This window comes from Mirounga angustirostris, unplaced genomic scaffold (genome assembly GCF_029215605.1).
Source record: "Mirounga angustirostris isolate CCGP_5_RB_7025 unplaced genomic scaffold, mMirAng1.0.hap1 SCAF_5, whole genome shotgun sequence".
NCBI classification, from domain to species: domain Eukaryota; kingdom Metazoa; phylum Chordata; class Mammalia; order Carnivora; family Phocidae; genus Mirounga; species Mirounga angustirostris.
Genome location: NW_026991713.1, coordinates 21,423,999 through 21,446,497, shown reverse-complemented (window position 1 = coordinate 21,446,497; position 22,499 = coordinate 21,423,999). Strand labels below are relative to the sequence as shown.

Genomic DNA, 22,499 nt, shown 5'->3' with positions numbered 1-22,499 from the left:
AGCAAGGAAAAAAAAAGAGAGAGACAAACCAAGGAACAGACTCTTAACTATAGAAAACAAACTGATGGTTACGAGATGAGAGTGGGGAGAGGATGGGTGAAAATAGGTGAAGGGAATTAAGAGTATAATTATCATGATGAGCACTGAGTAATGCATAGAATTGTTCAAACACTATATTGTACACCTGAAACTAATATAACACTGTATATAAATTGTATTGGAATTAAAATAAAAAACAATTTAAAAAACTAAGGTCTAATGACAAGTTAATTCATGTATTCACAAATTAGGTATTGTATACCAATTGTATGTCACGTATTAAGCTAGGAACTGAGAGTACAAAATCATAATTCAGGGTCCACATTTACAAGAGAGTCTAATAGAGAAGACAGACACATAAGCAGTTACAAAGTAGTAAGGTAAGTGCAGTTCCAGCTAGCACAGAATGAAAACTATTCCAAATGAGAGATCATAACAAATTTCAACTAAGAAGGGACAATGAAAATGAGTAGAAGGCACTTATTCATAGTTAATTAAAAGGACAAATCAGTAAGATACAGGGGCCAAATGAGGAAAGAAGGAGACGGTAACCTAGAATGACTCAGTTTTCAAGCGTAAATAACCAGAAAAAAAAAAAAAAACTAAGATGTAAAAAAGAAGAGCATATTTGGGGGAGGACAGTGGAGAAGGAGAGAAAACAGTGACTTCAGGTTTAAAGGCACTAAATTGTAAGTACCTAACATACTTACAAGTAAGGCTTTCAGAAGACTATGAAGATAGATAGATAGATATTTAGAAGCATGTTTCTGAAGTTAGACTACTTGAGTTCAAAATCTGGCTCCATTACTTGATGTGAGTAGCCCTGGATAAAGTATTCAACCTCTCTGAACTTCAATTCCTCAACCATAAAAAAAAGATGATAATAATAGTACTACCTTATAGGGCGCCTGGGTGGCTCAGTTGGTTAAGCGACTGCCTTCGGCTCAGGTCATGATCCTAGAGTCCCGGGATTGAGTCCCGCATCGGGCTCCCTGCTCAGCAGGGAGTCTGCTTCGTCCTCTGACCCTATCCCCTCTCATGTGTTCTCTCTCTCTCAAATAAATAAATAAAAATCTTTTAAAAAAAAAAATAGTACTACCTTATAGTGTTCTTGTGAGATCAAAATAATCAATACCTATAAAGCTCGAGTTACTAGTACACAGTACCAGCATGGATTATATTAGTTAGAAGACAGTCCAACAAATTCATAAAACAAATTATTAAGTAAAAGGTAAAATCATGGGAGTACCTGATACCAGACTCTGTAAGAGGGAGGCCATTAGACTCAAAATACCTCAAGCAGAAAATTTGTATATGGGGGAAAGTTGAAACCTTCTCTCAGAGGTAGGTATTAGTTAAAATCTATCAATTCCTGAGTTAAAAAAAAAAAATGAAACCTGAGATGGGTAGACAGCACCAAGTATAAAGCAACTCAAAGTCTGAAAACCTCTGGGCCTCACTAAAACTGTCAGAGAACCTATATAAAACAACTAGTGAGAAAACAAAAAATGAAAGAAATGTAGGACAGACAAGAAAACCATAGATATTTAACAATATTTAAGGATCCAGCAGAAGAAAAGGTTATACAAAGGGCATTGAGAGTTGTCCAGGAGTAGAAATAAAGCTAAGAGAAAGCATTACACAATTTAAAACAGGAAACTTCTAAAAGGAACTGAAGAGGTCAATTTAGATGAGAATTAGACAACTTATTTGGCAATTAAGAAGGTTTTGAGGAAACTAAAACTCAAATATAATAAGTCAATTCTCAGGTTTTAACTTTATTTTGGCCTTAAAGTTATTTCCATACAATGATTTATTTTGTTTAATGGTACTTATCCTCCTGAGACTCAAAAAGTGACAGTTAAGCCAGGAAACTGATAAAATGTACATATGCTTTACAACTTCATTGAGAATATTAGGCTTTTAAAATTCTTTTTTTTAAATCAATCCTTTAAAATGAAAACACAAATGTTCAAAACCTTTGGGATGCAGCAAAGGCAGTCCTAAGAGGGAAGTAGATAGCAAAACAAGTCTTTCTCAAGAACAGGAAGGGTCTCAAATACACAACCTAAACTTACACCTAAAGGAGCTGAAGAAAGAAAAGCAAAAAAAGCCTAAACCCAGCAGGAGAAGAGAATTAATAAAAATTAGAGCTAAAATCAATTGAAATAGAAACCAAATGAACAGTAGAACAGATGGACAAAACTAGTAGCTGGTTCTCTGAAAGAATTATTAAGACTGATAAACCTCTGGCCAGACCTATCAAAAAGAAAAGAGAAAGGACCCAAATAAATAAAATCATGAATGAAAGAGGAGAGAGCACAACAAACACCGAAGAAATACAAACAATTATAGAACATATTATGAGCAACTATATGCCAACAAATTAGGCAATCTGGAAGAAATGGATACATTCCTAGAGATGTATAAATTACCAAAACTTAAACAGGAAGAAATAGAAAACTTGAACAGACACAAAACCAGCAAGGAAATTGAAGCAGTAAGAAAAATCTCCCAACAAATAAGAGTCCAGGGCCAGATGCCTTCCCAGGAGCATTCTACCAAATATTTAAAGAAGAATTAATACCTACTCTTCTGAAACTGTTTCAAAAAAATATAAATGGAAGGAAAAACTCCAAATTCTTTCTATGAGGCCAGCATTTTGTTGTTTTGTTTTTGATCCCAAAACCAGACAAAGACCCTACCAAAAAGGAAAATTACAGACCGATATCCCTGATGAACATGGATGCCAAAATTCTCACCAAGATACTAGCCAATAGGATCCAACAGTATATAAAACGATTCTTAATCACAAATAAGTGGGATTTATTCCAGGCTGCAGGGGTAGCTCAACAGCTGCAAATCAAACAATGTGACATACTGTATTAATAAAAGAAAGGACAAGAACCATATGATCCTCTCAACAGATGCAGATAAAGCATTTGACAAAGTACAGCATCATTTCTTGATTAAAACTCTTCACACTGTAGGGATAGAGGAAACATACCTCAATATCATAAAAGCCATCTATGAAAAGCCCACAATGAATATCATTCTCAATGGAGAAAAACTGAGAGCTTTCCCCCTAAGATCAGAACACAGCAAGGATGTCTACTCTCACCACTGTTGTTCAACATAGTAATAGAAATCCTAGTGTCAGCAATCAGACAACAAAAAGAAATAAAAGGCATCCAAATCAGCAAAGAAGTCAAACTCTCACTCTTTGCAGATGACATGAAATTTTATGTGGAAAATCCAAAAGATTCGGGTGCCTGGGTGGCTCAGTTGGTTAAGCGACTGCCTTCGGCTCAGGTCATGATCCTGGAGTCCCTGGATCGAGTCCCGCATCGGGCTCCCTGCTCGGCAGGGAGCCTGCTTCTGCCTCTGACCCTCCCCCCTCTCATGTGCTCTCTCTCTCTCATTCTCTCTGTCTCAAATAAATAAATTTAAAAAAAAAATCTTAAAAAAAAAAGAAAACCCAAAAGATTCTACCCCAAAATTGCTAGAACTTATACAGGAATTCAGCAAAGAGGCAGGATATAAAATCAGTGGACAGAAATCAGTTGCATTTTTATACACTAACAATGAGTCAGAAGAAAGAGATATTAAGGAGTCAATCCCATTTACAATGGCACCCAAAACCATAAGATACCTAGGAATAAATCAACCAAAGAGATGAAGGATCTATACTCTGAAAACTATAGAACACTCATGAAAGAAACTGATGAAGACACAAAGAAATGGAAAAAATGTTCCATGTTCGTGGACTGGAAGAACAAATATTGTTAAAATGTCTTTGCTACCCAGAAAAATCTATACATTCAATGCAAGCCCTATCAAAATACCATCAACATTTTTCTCAGAGCTGGAACAAATAATCCTAAAATTTGTATGGAACCAGAAAAGACCCCAAAGAGCCAGAGGAATGTTGAAAAAGAAAACCAAAGCTGACAGCATCACAATCTCTGACTTCAATCTCTATTACAAAGCTGTGACCATCAAAGACAGTCTGTTAGTGGCACAAAAACAGACACACAGATCAATGGAACAGAATAGAGAACCCAGAAATGGACCCTCAAGTCTATGGTCAACTAATCTTAGACAAAGCAGGAAAGATTATCCAATGGAAAAAAGACAGTCTCTTCAACAAATGGTGTTGAGAAAATTGAACAACCACACGCAAAAGAATGAAACTGGACCATTTCCTTACATCACACACAAAAATAGACTCAGATTGGACGAAAGACCTAAATGTGAGACAGGAATCGATCAGGACAGGACAGGAACCCTAGAGAAGAACACAGGCAGCAACTTCTTCGACCTCAGCTGCAGCAACTTCTTGCTAGACACGTCTCCAAGGGCAAGGGAAACAAAAGCAAAAATGAACTATTGGGACTTCATCAAGATAAAAAGCTTTTGCACGGCAAAGGAAACAACAGAAAGACAACCGACAGAATGGGAGAAGATATTTGCAAATGTCTTATCAGATAAAGGGCTAGTATCCAAAATCTATAAAGAACTTATCAAATTCAACACCCAAAGAACAAGTAATCCAATCAAGATATGGACAGAAGACATGAACAGACATTTCTCCAAAGACATACAAGTGGCCAACAGATACATGAAAAAATGCTCCACATCACTAGGCATCAGGGAAATACAAATCAAAACCACAATGAGATACAACTCACACCTGTCAAAATGGCTAAAATTAACCTCTCAGGAAACAAGAGATGTTGGCGAGAATGTGGAGAAAGGGGACCCCTCTGACACTGCTGGTGGGAATGCAAGCTAATGCAGCCATTCTGGAAAACAGTACAGAGGTTCCTCAAAAAGTTGAAAATAAAGCTACTCTATGACCCAGCAATTGCACTACTGGGCATTTACCCCAAAACCACAAATGTAGTGATCCGAAGGGGCACCTGCATCCCAATGTTTATAGCAGCAATGTCCACAATAGCCAAACTGTGGAAAGAACCCAGATGTCCACTGACAGATAAATGGATAAAGAAGACGTGGTATATATATATACGATGGAATACTACTCAGCCATCAAAAAATGAAATCTTGCCATTTGCAATGACGTGGATGGAACTAGAGGGCGTTATGCTAAGTGAAATAAGCCAATCAGAGAAAGACAATTATCCTATATTCTCACTTATATGTGGAATTTAAGAAACAAAACACAGGATCATAGGGGAAGAGAGGAAAAAGTCTATGGTCAACTAATCTTAGACAAAGCAGGAAAGATTATCCAATGGAAAAAAAACAAGACAAAATCAGAGAGGGAGACAAACCATAAGAGACTCTTAATCACAGGAAACAAATTGAGGGTTGCAGAAGGGGAGTGGAGTGGGGGATGGGGTAGCTGGGTTATGGACCCTAAGGAGGGCATGTGATGTAAGGAGCACTGGGTATTATTTAAGACTGATGAATCATTGATCTCTATCTCTGAAACTAGTAATCATTATATGTTAATTAATTGAATTTAAATTTAAAAAAAGATTGTTTGCAGAATGTGAACCCCTCAGCCAGAATTTAAAAAACACATGATTACTTCTTTAAATAGATAAATAAAAATAAATGAATAAATTCCTTGAAGCATTTCAATTTCCTAGGATATTCTCAGAATATCTGTACTTCTGTTCCTCTTGCTAAGCTCATCCAATCCTGCTTTATTAATTTGTACCTTATATGCCTTTATTCACACCCTTCTATTAACCTGTAAGATTCTCTAACCAATCATATTTTACCATTTCTCCAAAGCCTAGATCAAGATTCACCTTCTGTAAAATTCGTTCTCTAACCACTCAACACAATAGCTGTTTAGTAAATGTGTGCTAAATTATATAAATTAAAAATTAATGAATAAATAAAATAAAATAATTTAATGAATAAAGCCATAAATGAAACAAAAATATTAGATACAATGTAGTCATTTAAATTAACCTATGAAATCATTAAAAAATAATACAAAAGAGGCAAAGAAAGCAGAAAAGGGGAACAAAGAACAGATGGAAGAAATAGAAAGTAGACGATAAGATGGTAGATTTATATATAACCACAACAATAATTACATTAACTCTAAATGATCTAATTACCCTAGTTAAAAAGGAAAAACTGTGAGACTGGATTTAAAAAAAACTGAGACCTAACTATATGCTCACCACAAGACCCTACTTTAAATAGAAAGACACAAACAGATAAAAAGTTAAAGGGCAGAAAAACCATACTGACAATAATCAAAAGAAAGCTGAATAACTATATTAACATTGGATAAATTACATTTCAGAGCAAAAATTATTCAGAACAAGGGATAGAAAAAATCATTTCATAATGATAAAGAACCCAATTTATTAAGAAGATATTATAATCCTAAATGTTTTTTGCATCTAGTAACAGAACTTCAAAATACATGAAGCAAAAACTGTTACAACTGCAAAAAGAAATAGACTTTACCTATACTTGAGGATTCAACACCCCTCGCTCAGTAATTGATAGAGCAAGTAAAAAGAAAATTATAAGGGCATGTAAGGCCTCAATAATACTATTAACCAACTTAAATAACATTTATAGGACACTCTACCCAATAGCTGCTGAATGCACATTCTTTTCAAATAAACACAGCTCATGTATCAAAATATACCATATTGTATGTCATAAAACAAATCTCAATGATTCAAATCATTCAAAATATGTTCTCTCACACCAGTGGAATTAAATTAAATATCATTAACAGAAAAGTATCTGGAAACCCCACAAATATTGAAAACTAAATAACATGTAGATCAAAGAAGATCTCAAAAAGGAAGATGATGAGATATTTTGAACCAAAAAGAAAAAACACAATATATCAAAACTTTTGGGATGCAACTAAAGCAGTACCTAAAGGAAAATTTAAACATTAAAATGACAATATTAGATCAGAAGAAAGGTCACAAATTGCTGACCTTAGCTTCCACCTTAAGAAACAACAAAAAAAAGAACGTATTAAGCCCTAAGTAAGGAAATATTAAAGAATAGCAGAAACCAAAGGAAACAGAAAACAGAGTAATTGAGAAAATCATGAAATCAAAATCTGATTCTTTAAAAAAATTCTATAAAATTGATAAATCTATAGCTAAACTGCTCTAGAAAACACAAATTACCAATATCAGAAAGAGATAACATCACTGCATATTCTAAAGATATAAAACATGTAGTAGAATATTAATGACTTTATACAAGAAATCAGAAAATTAGATGAAATGGACAAGTTTCTTAAAAAACACAAATTACCAAAACTCACTCGAAAAGAAATAGCCTGAATAGTCTGACATCTATTAAAGAAATTGAATTTGAACTTTTAGTTAAAAACATTCTCCACAAAACAAAACCTCCAGGTCCATACAGCTTCAACAGAAATTCTGCCAACCATTTAAGAATATCAATTCTACAAAAATGGTTGAATAATATTTAAGAGACACAAATAATGCCTAACATTCTGAGATTAGCATTCTGTGAGAATAGACAAAGATACACAACAAAAGAGAACTACAGGTCAATATATCACTCATCAACATAGACACAAAATCCTCAATAAAATTTTAGCAAGTTGAACCCAACAATATATAAAAAGGATACTATATCATGATGAAATGTAGTTTATCTCAGGAATGCAAGTTTGTTTTAACATTCATTATATATCATATTAACAGACTACAAAAGAAAAGTCCTATGATTATCTCAATAAGTGCAGAAATCCAACATTACTCAACAAGTGCCAAAATGCAACATTAATTCCTAATAATAAACTGTTGAACTGGGAATAAAAGAAAACTTCATCAATCTGGTAAAAGACATCTAAAAAAACTTACAGCTAACATCACATATGATGATTAAAGACTGAATACTTTCCCTTTAAGATCAAGAAAAGGCAAGGATGTCTGTTCACACAACTTCTATTCAACATTGTAACTGAAGGCTCTCTTCTCCTCTTCATTTGATAGACAGCTGCATCCTCTCCTGCATCAACCCTGAGACACGATGATGATCAGAGTAAATGTATTTGTCCCTATTGGGCACCGGGTCACCAGAGATCCTTGTAACCCTGACAAAGTAAATATTGTCACCATCATTGACCCTTTCACTGATCTCAAATATCTGGTCTACATATTCCAGTATGATTCCACCCATGACAAGTTCAATGGCACAATCAAGGTTGAGACTGGGAAGCTTGTCATCAATGAAAAGCCAGTCTTTATCTTCCAGGAACTAGATACCACCAACATCACAATGGGATAATGCTGGTGCTGAATACACTATGGAGTCTTCTGGTATCTTTTCTACCTTGGAGAAGGTTGGGATTGAACCCAAGGTAACAAAGATACTGAAAGCCTTCTGAACTCCAAGAAGGCTTAGAGACAAAAGGGTCATCATCTCTGTCCTTTCTGCTGATGCCCCCATGTTTAGGATGGGCATGAACCATGAGAAGTATAAAACTCCCTTAAGATTGTCATCAACACTGCACCACCTGCACCACCAACTACTTGGCTCCCCTAGCCAAAGTCGTCCATGACAACTTTAGCATCATGGAGGAACTTACGACTACAGTCCATGCCATCATTGCCGTGGATGGCCTCTCTGCAAAACTGTAGCATGGGTTGCCCAGAACATCATCCCTGCATCTGCTGGCATTGCCAAGGCTATGGGCAAGGTCATTCTTGAGCTGAATGGAAGACTCACGCACATGGCCTTCTCCATCCCCACTACCAAAGTGATGGTCATAAATCTGACTTACTTAGAAAAAAATGTCAAATATGGTAACACAAAGAAAGTGGTGAAGCAGGCATGGGAAAGCCCCCTAAAGGATATCCTGGGTTACACTGAGGACCAGGTTGTCTCCTGTAAATTTAACAGTAACACCCACTCCTCCACCTTCAAAGCTGGGGCTGGCACTGCACTCAAAGACCACTTTGTCAAGTTCATTTCTTAGTATGACAATGAATTTGGCTATAGCAACAGGTCAGTGGACCTTATGGTCTATATGGCCTCCTAGGAGTACGTGCCCCCTGCACCATCAGCCCCAGCAAGAACATGAGAAAAAGAGAGAGGCCCTCTGCTGCTGAGTAGTCCCTGACCCACCTCAATCCCCCAAACACCGAGAACCTCCCATCCTCAACAGATTCCATCCCAGACCCCCTGAAGAAGGGGAGAGACTTAGGAAACCTAATTATGTCATGTACCACCATTAAGTACACTGTACGCAGCCGTAACACCACCAAGAAATATGCCAGAGATTCTGACCAAAGTAGTGGCTAGAAAAGCAGCTACAAGAAAAAGAAATAAAAAGCTCGAGATTGTAAAGAAAGAAGAAAATCTATTTGAAAATAACAATCATGTTTATAGAAAACCCTATGAAACCTACAAAAAAAAAGCTACTAAAATTAAAAATTGTGTTTAATTAGGGAAATTGTGTGAAAAGTACAGGGAACTCTCTGACCTATCTTTGCAATACTTTTATAAATATAAAATTATTCAAGACAAAACATTTTAAAAAAGAAAAGCTTGCTCCAAAAAACATTGAAGTGTGTTTACCAAAGCTGCAAGATACAATTCAATAGATAAATAGCAACTGTATTTCTATATGCTAGCAAAGAGCAATCAGAAATCAAAGTTTTGTTTAAAAATACCATTTACATGAGCACTGGTTATTATATATAAGACTGATGAATCACTGACCTCTACCCATGAAACCAATAATACATTATATGCTAATTAACTGAATTTAAATTTTTAAAAATGAAAAAAATATTCTAGAGGATAAAGGAAAGATTACAGCGGGAGATATAGATTTGGGAGTCATATGGAGCATTGTCCAGGATAGTGTATCCTAACAGTTCACTGCTTGGAGAGGAACTGTCTTCTTCCTTCTACCACTCACTTGCCCAAGTACTGGAAAATCTTGTGGAAGGATTAGGATTGGTTTGGATGGTATGCCCAACCCTATGGCCAAGACAGGAGGTTCCTTGATTAGCAGACTTTACTAGGACCATTTACGTGGAAGGGTTATCTCCCAAAGGGTAGAAGAATGCTGTGCAAAGCAACATATGTTACAACAAATGTTCCCCCAGTCCACTTCTTTTTTCTCATTAAATATTCAATAAATATTTGTCAAGCAAATGATTATTTTCAACATAAAAAAATACCACTTACAATAGCGTGAAAAATATGAAATACTCAGGAATAAATTTGACAGTAGATGTGTAAATATGTATACTGAGAGAAATTAGAGGACCTAAAGAAATGATGAGGTAATATCAAGTTCATAAATCAGAAGACTCAATATTGTTATGATGTTAATTTTTTACAAATTGATCTTGAGATTCAATGTAATTCAATCAAAATTCCAGCAAGCTTGTTTTGTAGAAACTGATTTTAAAACTCATGTGGAAATACAAAGGACCTCAACTAGCCAAAGCAACTTTGAAAAAGAACAAAGTTGGAGACTTACACTACCTGATTTTAAGACTATGATGAAGCTTTATGGTAAATAAGAGATGGTACAGTATTAAAGATAAATCAGTGGAACAGAATGGAGGAAAACAGAGTACATTTAGACCTATACATATATGTGATTGATTTGTTACAAAGGCACAATGGCAAAACATTAAAGAATTCAAAAAATTGTGCTGAAACAAATGGATATCCTTAGGCCAAAATAAATTAACTTTAAAAAATTAACTTTAAAAGGAATCCTATATTTAAAAGCAAAACTTAAAACCTTAGAACTTCTACAAGAAAATTTATGAGAAAATTTGTGCCCTTAGGTTAAGCAAAGATTTCTTGATAGGACACCAAAATGCCCTACATAAGAAAATCAGACAAACTAAAACTTCATCAAAATTAAGAGTTTCTGCTCTTCAAAGACACCATTAAGAGAATAAAAAGGAAATGAACTGAGAGAAAACATTTGCAAATCACATTTCCCATATATTTTTTAATCCAGATAAGAAATCCTAAAGTACACTAATAAGAAAATCAACAACCTAATTTAAAAAAAAGTGGGCAAAAGATTTGAAGCAGATACTACAACAAAGAAGATATACAGATGGCAAGTAAAAACATGAAAAGATGCTCAACATCATTTGTCTTTAGAGAAATGCAAATTGAAAGCATGAGATACTAGTCATATCTATTAAAATGGCCATGATTAAAAAGAGTTCACATACCAATGTTGACAGGGATTTAAACCAACTACAACTCTCACACATTGCAGGTAGGCACATAAAATAGTACAACCGCTTCAGGAAACAATTTGGCAGTTTCTTAAAACGTTAAACATATATAACTACTACACAATCAGCAATTCCATTCTAGGTATTCAGTCAAGAGAAATGACAGCATATGTCCACACAGATTTATACATAAATATTCATAAAGCTTTATTTACAATACTCCAAAACTGAAATAACTGAAATGTTCATTAACAGGTGAATGGATAGTGACATATCCATACAATGTACCACTACTCAAAAATAAAAAATGGAATACTGAAATAAGCAACAACATTGGTTGAAAATCTAAATCAGATTCACAGATCCCCTCCTCTTCTTGGAAGAGCAGAATGGGAGATTTGTTCTCTGGAATGGATAAAACTCATGGTCTCTCGACTACAAGATAACAGGCAAATGTGAGGGAAGGGATACTAAATGGTATGAGGTAGTCATTAAAACATTTTTTCAGGACTATTTATTGAATGATTTTTTTTCTTGCATCTTTCAAATATCAACTTTATCTTATAGTAAATTCTTATATGCACTGCTGATCTATTTCTAGGGGTTTTCTTGTATTCATTGATTTCTCTATTCTGGCACCAGAATATTTTTTTTTTAGTATTATTTATAATTGGTGGTACACAGATCCTCTTATTGCTTCTTGTTTCACAATTTTTTTCTGCAAATTCCTCTAGACGCCTATGAAATAAGAGTACTAATATGAAGACTGGTAACAAAACCAGTTACCATATAATTTTAATATTACAAAAGAGAAAGCTTGTGAATGCCCATCAAAAAGGGAAAAATTAATTAAGATTCACCTACACCATGGAATATCAACTACCAAAGTAATTAAGTTTGATCTCTATGTATAGACCTTGAGAGTTAACCAAACATATTAAGTTAAAAAAGCAAATTGCAGAATATTGTGTTAATATCCTAAATGTTTTACATGTATTAACTCATTTATATCTACACATTATTTCCATTTATAAGATTTGCATTAACATAGAAAAATGTATGCAAAAATACAACATTTACCTCTGAATTATTTGAAGAGTCAAAATTATTATGTATTTACCTTCAAAGAAAAACAAAAAGACAATAAAATACGAGGGGAGAAAACACAGGTTTACTCCAGATTGTGAAGAGCCTTATAACATGTCAATAAGCTTAGTCTTTATTCTGCAAGCAACCAGGAATTAAGAGGGTTATCAGAAAAATATTAAGCATAAGATAGATATTAAGATCAGTGTTTCAGAATGAGAGTTCTTGTGACAGTTGGAAGGTGAACAGAGTGAACAAATTGGTGGCAGGAAGTCAGGCTAATATGGCAAGGGAAGGAACAAAGAAATCTGAACTAATGGAGTTATAGTGATGGAAAGAAAAGAGGGAGGAAATTCAAAAAGATATGTCTAAAATAAAACCTATGGGAGAAGGTATGCATATGATAGGATAAGAGCAAAAGAATGAAGTTTCTACCATGAATGAAATGCATGGATGATGAGATATTTCCATTAGAGAAAACTGCAAGGGCAGTGGTGTTTTTTGGGGAAAGCAGAGTTTCAGTTAAAGTTAACTAGAACACTATGTTGCTCAGGAATACCTCCAGCAAAGGATGTAAAAGAAATTAGAAAATATTGTAAATTAGCTCAAACTATTTCTAAAATTTCCTGCATGTTATGAAACATTATAAATAGTTAATGAGGAGGGGCACACAGATGGCTCGGTGGGTTAAGCAACCAACTCTTATTTTCAGCTCAGGTCATTATCTCAGGGTCATGAGATTGAGCCCCATATAGAGCTCTGTGCTCAGCAAGTAGTCTGCGTGAGATTTTCTCTCTCACTCTTCCTCTTCCCTTACCCCCCAACACTCGCTCGCATGCACGTGCGCACACTCTCTCAAATAAATAAATCTTTAAAAATAAATAAATAGTTAATAAGTGAAGATACTGATATTTCTAACTAAAATAAGATTCAGGGTCTATAGATTTGATTTACCCATTCCATTCTCAGTTCCCCATTATCAGAAAAAAACAAGAATTATAATAGCATGAATAAAAATCTCTAGTGCATTCTGCTTTTCTAAATAGAATGGATGTGGATACATACAATCTTTTTTTAAACAAGGAGGTTTAGCATAGAATTTTAGCATAAATGTAAATATATTTGACTGCACCTATTGACAGAGCCTGTAGGCACATATCCATGTACCCACAGCACATTCACACATATTTGAAACACTATAAATAAGCCAGACCCGAAGCTTCCAACTAAAAACTTAATTTAAAAAATAAAACTTGATGTTTAAAAGCTCAAGCTTCACACTAATGTTCTACTTCATTCCAACTTTCTGCACTGTGCTCCTCTTGTTTCTCAATGATAATCCTCAAATTTAAAAAGAGGGCCCATATTAACATAAATGTTTTATAAAATGCAAGAGTTTCTAAGTAGTTCTAAGTGCTTATTACATATTCCCAAAAAGGGCAATTTATAGATCTTTGGTGTTAGTATAATATGCACTCAATTCCATCTCCTATACCTACTTATCAATATTTTAAATTCTGTTTGTGGGAATTCTTGCCCAGGATGAATGCTCTGAGCCAATCGGAGCTCCCCAATTACCAAAGATTTAATTTCCTTTGTTAAGTATTTGTACTAATGCAACAAACTGAATTAGTATGTTTTAGAACAAACATAAACAAAATAGGTTTTCTACAGAACTTTCAAATAACCAGGACATTCATGAGTCAGAATTTTTTTTTTTTTTAGATTTTATTTATTTATTTGAGAACAAGAACATGAGAGATCATGAGAGAGAGAGAGTTCTCACAGAAGGGGGGAGGAGCAGAGGGAGAAAGAGACTCCCCGCTGAGCAGGGAGCCCGATGCGGGACTCGATCCCAGAATCCTGGGATCATGACCCGAGCCGAAGGCAGCCGCTTAACCGAGTGAGCCACCCAGGCGCCCAGAATGTTTTATTCCCTAAGTTTTCACATATTAGAGAAGACTATTCATAAATAAACTGTAAGCCTGAGTTTCTTGGGCCAATAGTCAGAAGTATAGTAAACAAGATTTAGGCACAGCTACTCCACAAAATGATCATTACATCCTCTACCAACTTATGGGAAATATCCACCAGCAACATAAGACTATTTCAGCTTTTTTTTAATTTAAATTCAATTAATTAACATATAGTATATTATTAGTTTCAGAGGTAGAGTTCAGTGATTCATCAGTCTTACATAATACCCAGTGCTTACTACATCACATGACCTCCTTAATGTCCATCACCCAGTTACCCCATCCCCCCACCACTCTCCCCACCCAAGCAACCCTCAGTTTGTTTCCTATGATTAAGAGTCTCTTACGGTTTGTCTCCCTCTCTGATTTTGTCGTTTTGTTTTTCCTTTCCTTCCCCTATGATCCTCCGTTTTCTTAAATTCCACATATGAGTGAGATCATAGGATAATTCTCTTTCTCTAATTGACTTATTTCGCTTAGCATAATACCCTCTAGTTCCATCCACGTCATTGCAAATGTCAATATTTCATTTTTTTGATGGCTAAGTAGTATTCCACTGTATATACCACATCTTCATTATCCATTCATCTGTCAATGGATATCTGGGCTCTTTCCACAGTTTGGCTATTGTGGACATTGCTGCTATAAACACTGGGGTGCAGGTGCCCCTTCAGATCACTACATTTGTATCTTTGGGGTAAACACCTAGCAGTCAAGACTGTTTCAGCTTTTCTTGATTCTCATCTTGACTCCTGACCCTTGAAATCACTCCAGGGCTCCAGATATTCAGACTCATAGAGAATGTGCATCAAATGCTTCAGGCAGGGTCAAAATATGTAGGAATGGTCTTCTGACACATCAGATAATTTCAAGCAATGTAAAACCAAGTCCCTCTTCTTTGTAGTTTATATCTTAATAGTTTGCTTCCATTTTTAGATGAACTGGACAGACGTACACATGCTTTTGAGCACTGTAAGTTAAGTTCTCATCTCTACAGTGATGATATAATTTTATTATGAGTTTCTATTATCATTAGAAGGGTCTCAAATGGATCAAATGTGTCTAGAATAATGTGACCATATATGTAAATTTAAAGTTTCCAATCAATGTTTCCACATTAAAAAAAGTTCTAGTTAATGTTTCCACATTTAAAAAGTAAAAAGAGGGAAATAACTTTTAATGTATTTTATTTAATCTGGTATATTCAAAATATTACCATTTCAACACATAACCAATATAAAACTGAGGTATTTTTACATTCCTTTTTGCACTGTTTCCAAAATCATAGTTGATATTACACTTACAGCACATTGCAATTAGACTAGCGATATTACAAGTGCTTGATAACCACATGTGGATAGTGGCTACTTTACTGTACAACACAGGGAAGGTCCCATTATTTTAAAATGCTTCCTAAAAGTAACTGAAAACATTGGCTTTATGGTAAATAAATGCTTATTTAATTAAGTCACAGAAAATATAACAACTTCTCATCTTTAAGCAAAACTATGTAATAGACCCAGTACACAGCCACACTGGAGACTACAAATGCACATTTTACATAAGTGAGTTTACATAAGGAACATCATAGCCAAAATTACACTAACCAACCATTTTCTAATGAATAATATGCACCTTGAATCACTTGATGCAAATTTCAATAACATAGTCACACAACAAACCAGAACTGGCCAACTGTGAGCAGAAATAACTCCTTTAGTTATAATTACACAACTTAAAATCTTTTATATATATATATATATATATATACATATATATATATAGTATATGCCACAAGGCAGGATTTTAGAATATGAGAAAGAATTTGTAACCATGCAGAGAACCACAGAGTTAGGAAAACATGAGAGGAAAACTAGAGCGTTTATTTCAACCTAGATTCAATTTTGTCACTAGTGCTAAAAGTATAAAACATATTCTTCCCAGCCCTCATCTCTTCTTCTCCACCTGGATATAATTCCCGAAAAATAAACTAACTGACAAGGCAGATTAATCTCTTATTGTTATGCAAACACTGGTTTTTGTGGCAATTGTTCTTTTTATCCTTATTCTCTTCTTAGATAACCGTATTTCCAAAGATACTGTGGTAGGCAGAATAATGGTATCCCAAAGATATCCCATACTTTAATTCTTGGGGTATGTGATTATGTTATGTTGCATGGCAAAGGGGATTTCAGGTGGCAGATGGAATTGCTAATCAGCTGACCTTATCCTGGATTTTTTTTTTTTTTTCTTAAACAACTGCATTGACTAGAACCACTAAAATAATGAGAGGATATTCTTGTCTTGTTGATGAATTTAATGGAATTTTATACCATTTAGTATGATGTTTGCTGTTGGGATTCTCATGGATACCTTTTTACCACATTAAGGAAGGATTTGTTCTTTCAGTAATGAACAAAAAGATAAAGAATACCATAATGGATAAAAAACACAGACTCAGGATTCAAACTGCCAAAGTTCAAACGTTGGTCCCATCTGTAACTGCATGATCTTGGTAGGATTATGTAACCACTCTGTGACTCAGTTTCTTTTTTTTTTTTAAGATTTTATTTATTTGACAGAGGGAGAGAGTACAAGCAGGGGGAGCAGCAGAGGGAGAGGGAGAAGCAGGCTCCCCGCTGAGCAGGGAGCCTAATGGTGGACTCGATCCCAGAACCCTGGGATCATGACCCGAGCTGAAGGCACATGCTCAACCGACGGAGCCACCCAGGCGCCCCTGACTCAGTTTCTTTATCTATAAAATAAGCAAATCAGTACTAGCTCCTTCATAGGGTTATTAGGAAGATTATGTTAGACAGTCCATGCAAAGTGTTAGATCAGTACCTGACAGAGACTAATCATTGTATAAAAAGAGTAACCCAGAATGCTCTTACAAGGTTTGTCAAATTTGTTTAGGATATAACTCAGGATGATCATATAGGTTTCCCCATTTAATACATTAACATATTCAATTCCCGGTAAGAACCATCTTTATAATCCTAGAAGTAAGTTTGTCTCCCCATGGTATGTATTTTTTAATATAATCCTGGATTGCTATTTGTAATTTAAGATTTTGCATCCTTATTTATGTAAAATTGGTCTCCAGCTTTCTTATTGCTTTCATTTCAGTTTTGGTATCAGAGTTAGGTAAACTGAAGAGTTTTCTGTCTTTTTCTAATCTCCAGAATAAATCAACTAACATAGAAATTAAATTATCTATTACTTGAAAATCTGAAAGAACAAACATGTAAAATAATCTAGGACTAGCACTTCTGTGGAGTAAATCCTAAAAATTTCCAGTGTGTTCTATGGTTACTGATTTATCAATACAGTCACCTTAGACATGCATCAATCTGTAATTGACTTTTCTAGGAAGTCAGTTATTTCCATTTATGTTTTCTAATTTATTGATTAAAAACTATATGTATTTTGGGGCGCCTGGGTGGCTCAGTTGGTTAAGCGACTGCCTTCGGCTCAGGTCATGATCCTGGAGTCCCTGGATCGAGTCCCGCATCGGGCTCCCTGCTCGGCAAGGAGTCTGCTTCTCCCTCTGACCCTCCCCCCTCTCATGTGCTCTCTCTCTCATTCTCTCTGTCAAATAAATAAATAAAATCTTTAAAAAAAAAAAAAACTATATGTATTTTTATATTATCTTCTACGCTTGCAATTCTACCACCATTTTCATTCCTAATGTTCTGTATTATTTTTTTCTTTGAGTTTGCCTAGATGGGTCTATTTTATTATCATATTCAAAGATAGTTTTATTTTATTTTATTTTAAAGATTTTATTTATTTGACAGAGAGAGACACAGTGAGAGAGGGAACACAAGCAGGGGGAGTGGTGGAGGGAGAAGCAAGCAGGCTTCCCGCTGAGCAGGGAGCCCAATGTGGGGCTAGATCCCAGGACCCTGGGACCATGACCTGAGCGGAAGGCAGACGCTTAACGACTGAGCCACCCAGGTGCCCCCAGTTAGTTTTATTATCAAACATCTACCAGAAGAGTTATTTATTCATGACTTGTTTACTTACTAATTTACTACTTTCTGGGGTTTTCTTTGTGGTTTTTTTTTTTTTTTTGCTTGTTTTTTTAAGAGATAAAATGTGCTGGGGCTGGGAGGAGGGGCAGTGGAAGGGGGAGAAAGAATCTTTTTTTTTTAAAGATTTTATTTATTTATTTGACAGAGAGAGAGAGAGAGAGAGAGAGAGGAATCACAAGTAGGCAGAGTGGCAGGGAGCGGCAGAGGGAGAAGCAGGCTCCCCGCTGAGCAAGGAGCCCGATGTGGGACTTGATCCCAGGACCCTGGGATCATGACCTGAGCCGAAGGCAGATGCTTAACGACTGAGCCACCTAGGCGCCCCGGAGAAAGAGAATCTTAGGCAGGCTCCATGCCCAACATGGAGCCTGATGCAGGGCTTGATCTCACAACCCTGAGATCATGATCTGAGCTGAAATCAAGAGTCAGACAATTGACTGAGCCACCGAGGCACTCCAATTTACCATTTTCTGTTCTTAACTATAACAATTCAACCATACAACTTTTTATTATATTCTTTTTTCTAGCTCTTTAGTTGAATGCTTATTTTATTCTTTCCCATTTAAAAATAAAAGCATTATAGGCTAGGACATTTCTACTGAGTAGGATTTTGTCCATATCACCTAGGTTTTGACAAGTCATGTTTTCATTTCAATTATTATACATGTATAGTTTATAAAATTCAGTTTTGATTTCTTTTACCCTGAAAATTAGTGCTTGCTTTTAAATTTTTAAGTGCTTAGATTTGTTATCTTTTAATAATATATTTCTAGTTTTACCACATTATAGTCAGATTTCTTTAGATGTTCTTTGAAAACTAGTATGTAGTTTTCTTATGTTACATGAGCACTAAAATGTATATTCTCTATTCTTAAAAGTGAGATGTATATTTTTAAAACTTTCTAATTACATAATTCATACCATCTATAACCCTACCTTGTCTACTTCATCATCAAAATCTGAGAAATGTTGCCATACACAGTATTATCACTGTGATCGAACTTTTTTTTCTTTTTTATTTACATTTCACTGAAAAGTTTTTATTGGCCTTTTGGACAGAAACAGTAATTTATTAGCCAGGAAAGATGATTCAATCATGGAACCAACACGTGATCTCGTCTTTGCTGATTCCGTGTTTGGGCCCAACACAGACTGTCCTGCGCTTGTTATCTGTGATGCTGAAAACGAGCCTACTTAGAGTAGTACCACATGGAAATCCAGGCCATCGATACCAATGACTGAGTCATTTTTGATCCCCAGATTGATGTGCTTCCAGGCCCAAAACCAAAGTTTCCAATATCAAAGAAGTTCTTTTTTCTTTTCTTTTTTTTTTAAGATTTTATTTACTTATTTGACAGAGAGACAGTGAGAGAGGAAACACAAGCAAAGGGAGTGGGAGAGGGAGAAGCAGGCTTCCCATGGAGCAGGGAGCCTGATGTAGGGCTCAATCCCAGGACCCTGGGATCACAACCCGAGCCAAAGGCAGATGCTTAACGACTGAGCCACCCAGATGCCCCTTTTTTCCTTTTTTAAATAAAGACTTTATTTATTTATTTTAGAGAGAGCACAGACACGTGAGCGGGGGTGGGGAGAGCAGAGGGAGAGAAAGAATTTCAAGCAGACTCCCTGCTGAGCACAGAGCCCAACATGGGGCTTAATCTCATGACTCTGAGATCATGACCTGAGCTGAAATCAAAAGTGAGAAGCTTAGCCACCGAGGCAACCCAAGAAGTTATTTTTCCTTAACTCCTACTCCTGGACCTTTAGACCTTTCTCTAGGATTTCTTCTGCCTCAGCCCCATGGATTATGCAGTGGACAGCAATCTTTTCATCTCTACTGATGCCAAAGGATCTGACGGTGTATTTAGCTTTGGAGAACACAGGGGTCTGGCCTGTGAGCTGCTCCAGCACCTTGGCTGCCTGGGTCAGTCTCTCTCCACTCTCCCCCACACAGATGTTGAGGCAGAGCTTGTGGATGCAAAGTTCCTGCATGGGGTTCTCCTTTTCACCCTGATCTTGCTCCATGGTGGAGAACAGGAAGAGAAAGTCTGTGATTATCAAATTTTCTTTGGGGCACCTGGGTGGCTCATTTGGTTAAGCATCTGCCTTTGGTTCAGGGTCCTGGGATCGAGCCTCGCTGAGCAGGGAGCCTAGCCTCTCCCTCCCCTTCCCACTCATGCTTTCTCTTGCTATCTGTCTCTGTCTCTCTCTCTCAAATAAATAAATAAAATCTTTAAAAATAAAAATAATTGTCTTTGTATTTCTAAATTTGTTTCACATTTTGTTGTTTTTCAGTTAAGCAAAAGAATGACGTATCTTTATGGATTACATATTTTATTATTAATGTTATATAATATTCTTCATCTTGAATTATATTTTGTTGGTTATTAACATTGCTACCTAAGTTTTCTATTTAACTGGTATAGTGTTGACTATACATTTATTTTCCTTCTATTTCTGTAATTTTATCTTGGCTACATCTCTTAAAAACAGCCATTAACTGCAGATGGCTTTCTTTGTTTTACAATCTGAGAAGCTCTGACTTTTAATATGTTCACATTTGGTGGTATTCCTGTGACTGAATTTTATGTAGTCTTTATTATCCTTTCCTACTTGTTGGTACTCTCTCTTCAGTTTTCAAACATTTTATTTCTATTAGTCTTTTAGCTTTTACAAATACATTAAACTTGTATTTCTTATTGATGTCAAGAATTAAATTGTAACTATGTTCATCCTTAACAAAGTGTAATTTGCATTTTTCTTTTCTTACTTTCACCCCAAAGGCTTGATCGAAAAGTGTGGAATTTTAATGCTATACCATTATTTCCTCTTTATGACATTACAGAAACATTTCTTAATAACTGTGTTATATCTGACAACATATTATCAACAGTGATTTACGTTTACTGGTTTCATTTTAACTATGGTTTCTTACAGATTCAATAAGATTTTATAATATATGTCTGATATCTTTTACAGCCTTTATCCATTCATCTATCCATGGTCATCCGCACTGCCTCCATAACTTGGCTATTGTAAATAATGCTGCAATAAACACAGTGGTGCATATATCTTTTCAAATTTGTGTTTTTGTATTCTTTGGTAAATATCCAGTAGTGGAATCACCAGATCATATGGTACTTCTATTTTTAATTTTTTTGAGGAACTTCCGTACTGTTTTCCACAAGGCTACACAGGTTCACAATTCCCACCAACAGTGCACAAGGATTCCTTTTTCTCCACATCCTCACCAACACTTGTTTGTGTTGTTGATTTTAGCCATTATTACATGTGTGAGGTGTTGTCATTGCAGTTTTGATTTGCATTTCCCTAATGATAAGTGATGTTAAGCATCTTTTCATGTGTCTGCTGGCTATCTGGAGGTCTTCTTTGGAGAAATGTCTGTTCATGTTTTCTGCCCATTTTTTAAATGGACATTTTGGGGATTTTTTTGGTGTTGAGTTGTAGTAGATGTAGTTCTTTATACATTTGAGCTACTAGCCCCTTATTCGATAAGTTATTTGTGTATCTTTTCCCATTCAGTATGTTGTCTTTAGTTCTACTGTTTCCTTTGCTGTACAGAAGCTTTTATGTTGATATGGTCCTAATAGTTTATTTTTCCTTTTGTTTCCTTTGCCTCAGGATACCTATCTAGAAGGATGTTGCTATGGCCAATGTCAGAGAAATTACTGCTTGTGTTCTATTCTAGAATTTTTATGGTTTCAGGTCTCACATTTAGATCTTTAATTCATTTTGAGTTTATTTTTGTGTATGGTGTAAGAAAGTGATCCAATTTCATTCTTTTGAATGTAGCTGTCCAGTTTTCCCAACACCATTTGTTGAAGAGAATGTCTTTTTCCCATTGCATATTTTTACCTTGTTGAAGATGTAATTATTCAGCCATCAGAAAGGATGAATACTTACCATTTATACTGACATGGACAGAACTGGAAGTTATTATGCTGAGTGAAATATTTCAATCAGAGAAAGACAATTATCACATGGTTTCACTCATATGTGGAACTTAAGAAACAGGGAAGAGGATCATAGGGGAAGGGAAGGAAAACCAAATGGGAAGTCATCAGAGAGGACAGAAAACCATGAAAGACTCTTAACTCTAGGAAACAGACTGAGGGTTGCTGGAGGGG

The 22,499-nt window shown here is 35.5% G+C and overlaps 1 protein-coding gene and 1 pseudogene across 1 annotated transcript in view; both read right to left on the bottom strand.

Annotated features, from left to right (window-relative positions):
* Positions 1-22,499, bottom strand: part of ANKS1B (ankyrin repeat and sterile alpha motif domain containing 1B) — a 1,110,621-nt gene that overhangs the window by 980,910 nt on the left and 107,212 nt on the right. The gene's annotated exons all lie outside the window — the stretch shown is intronic.
* LOC123844953 (large ribosomal subunit protein uL5-like) lies at positions 18,499-20,720 on the bottom strand (annotated as a pseudogene).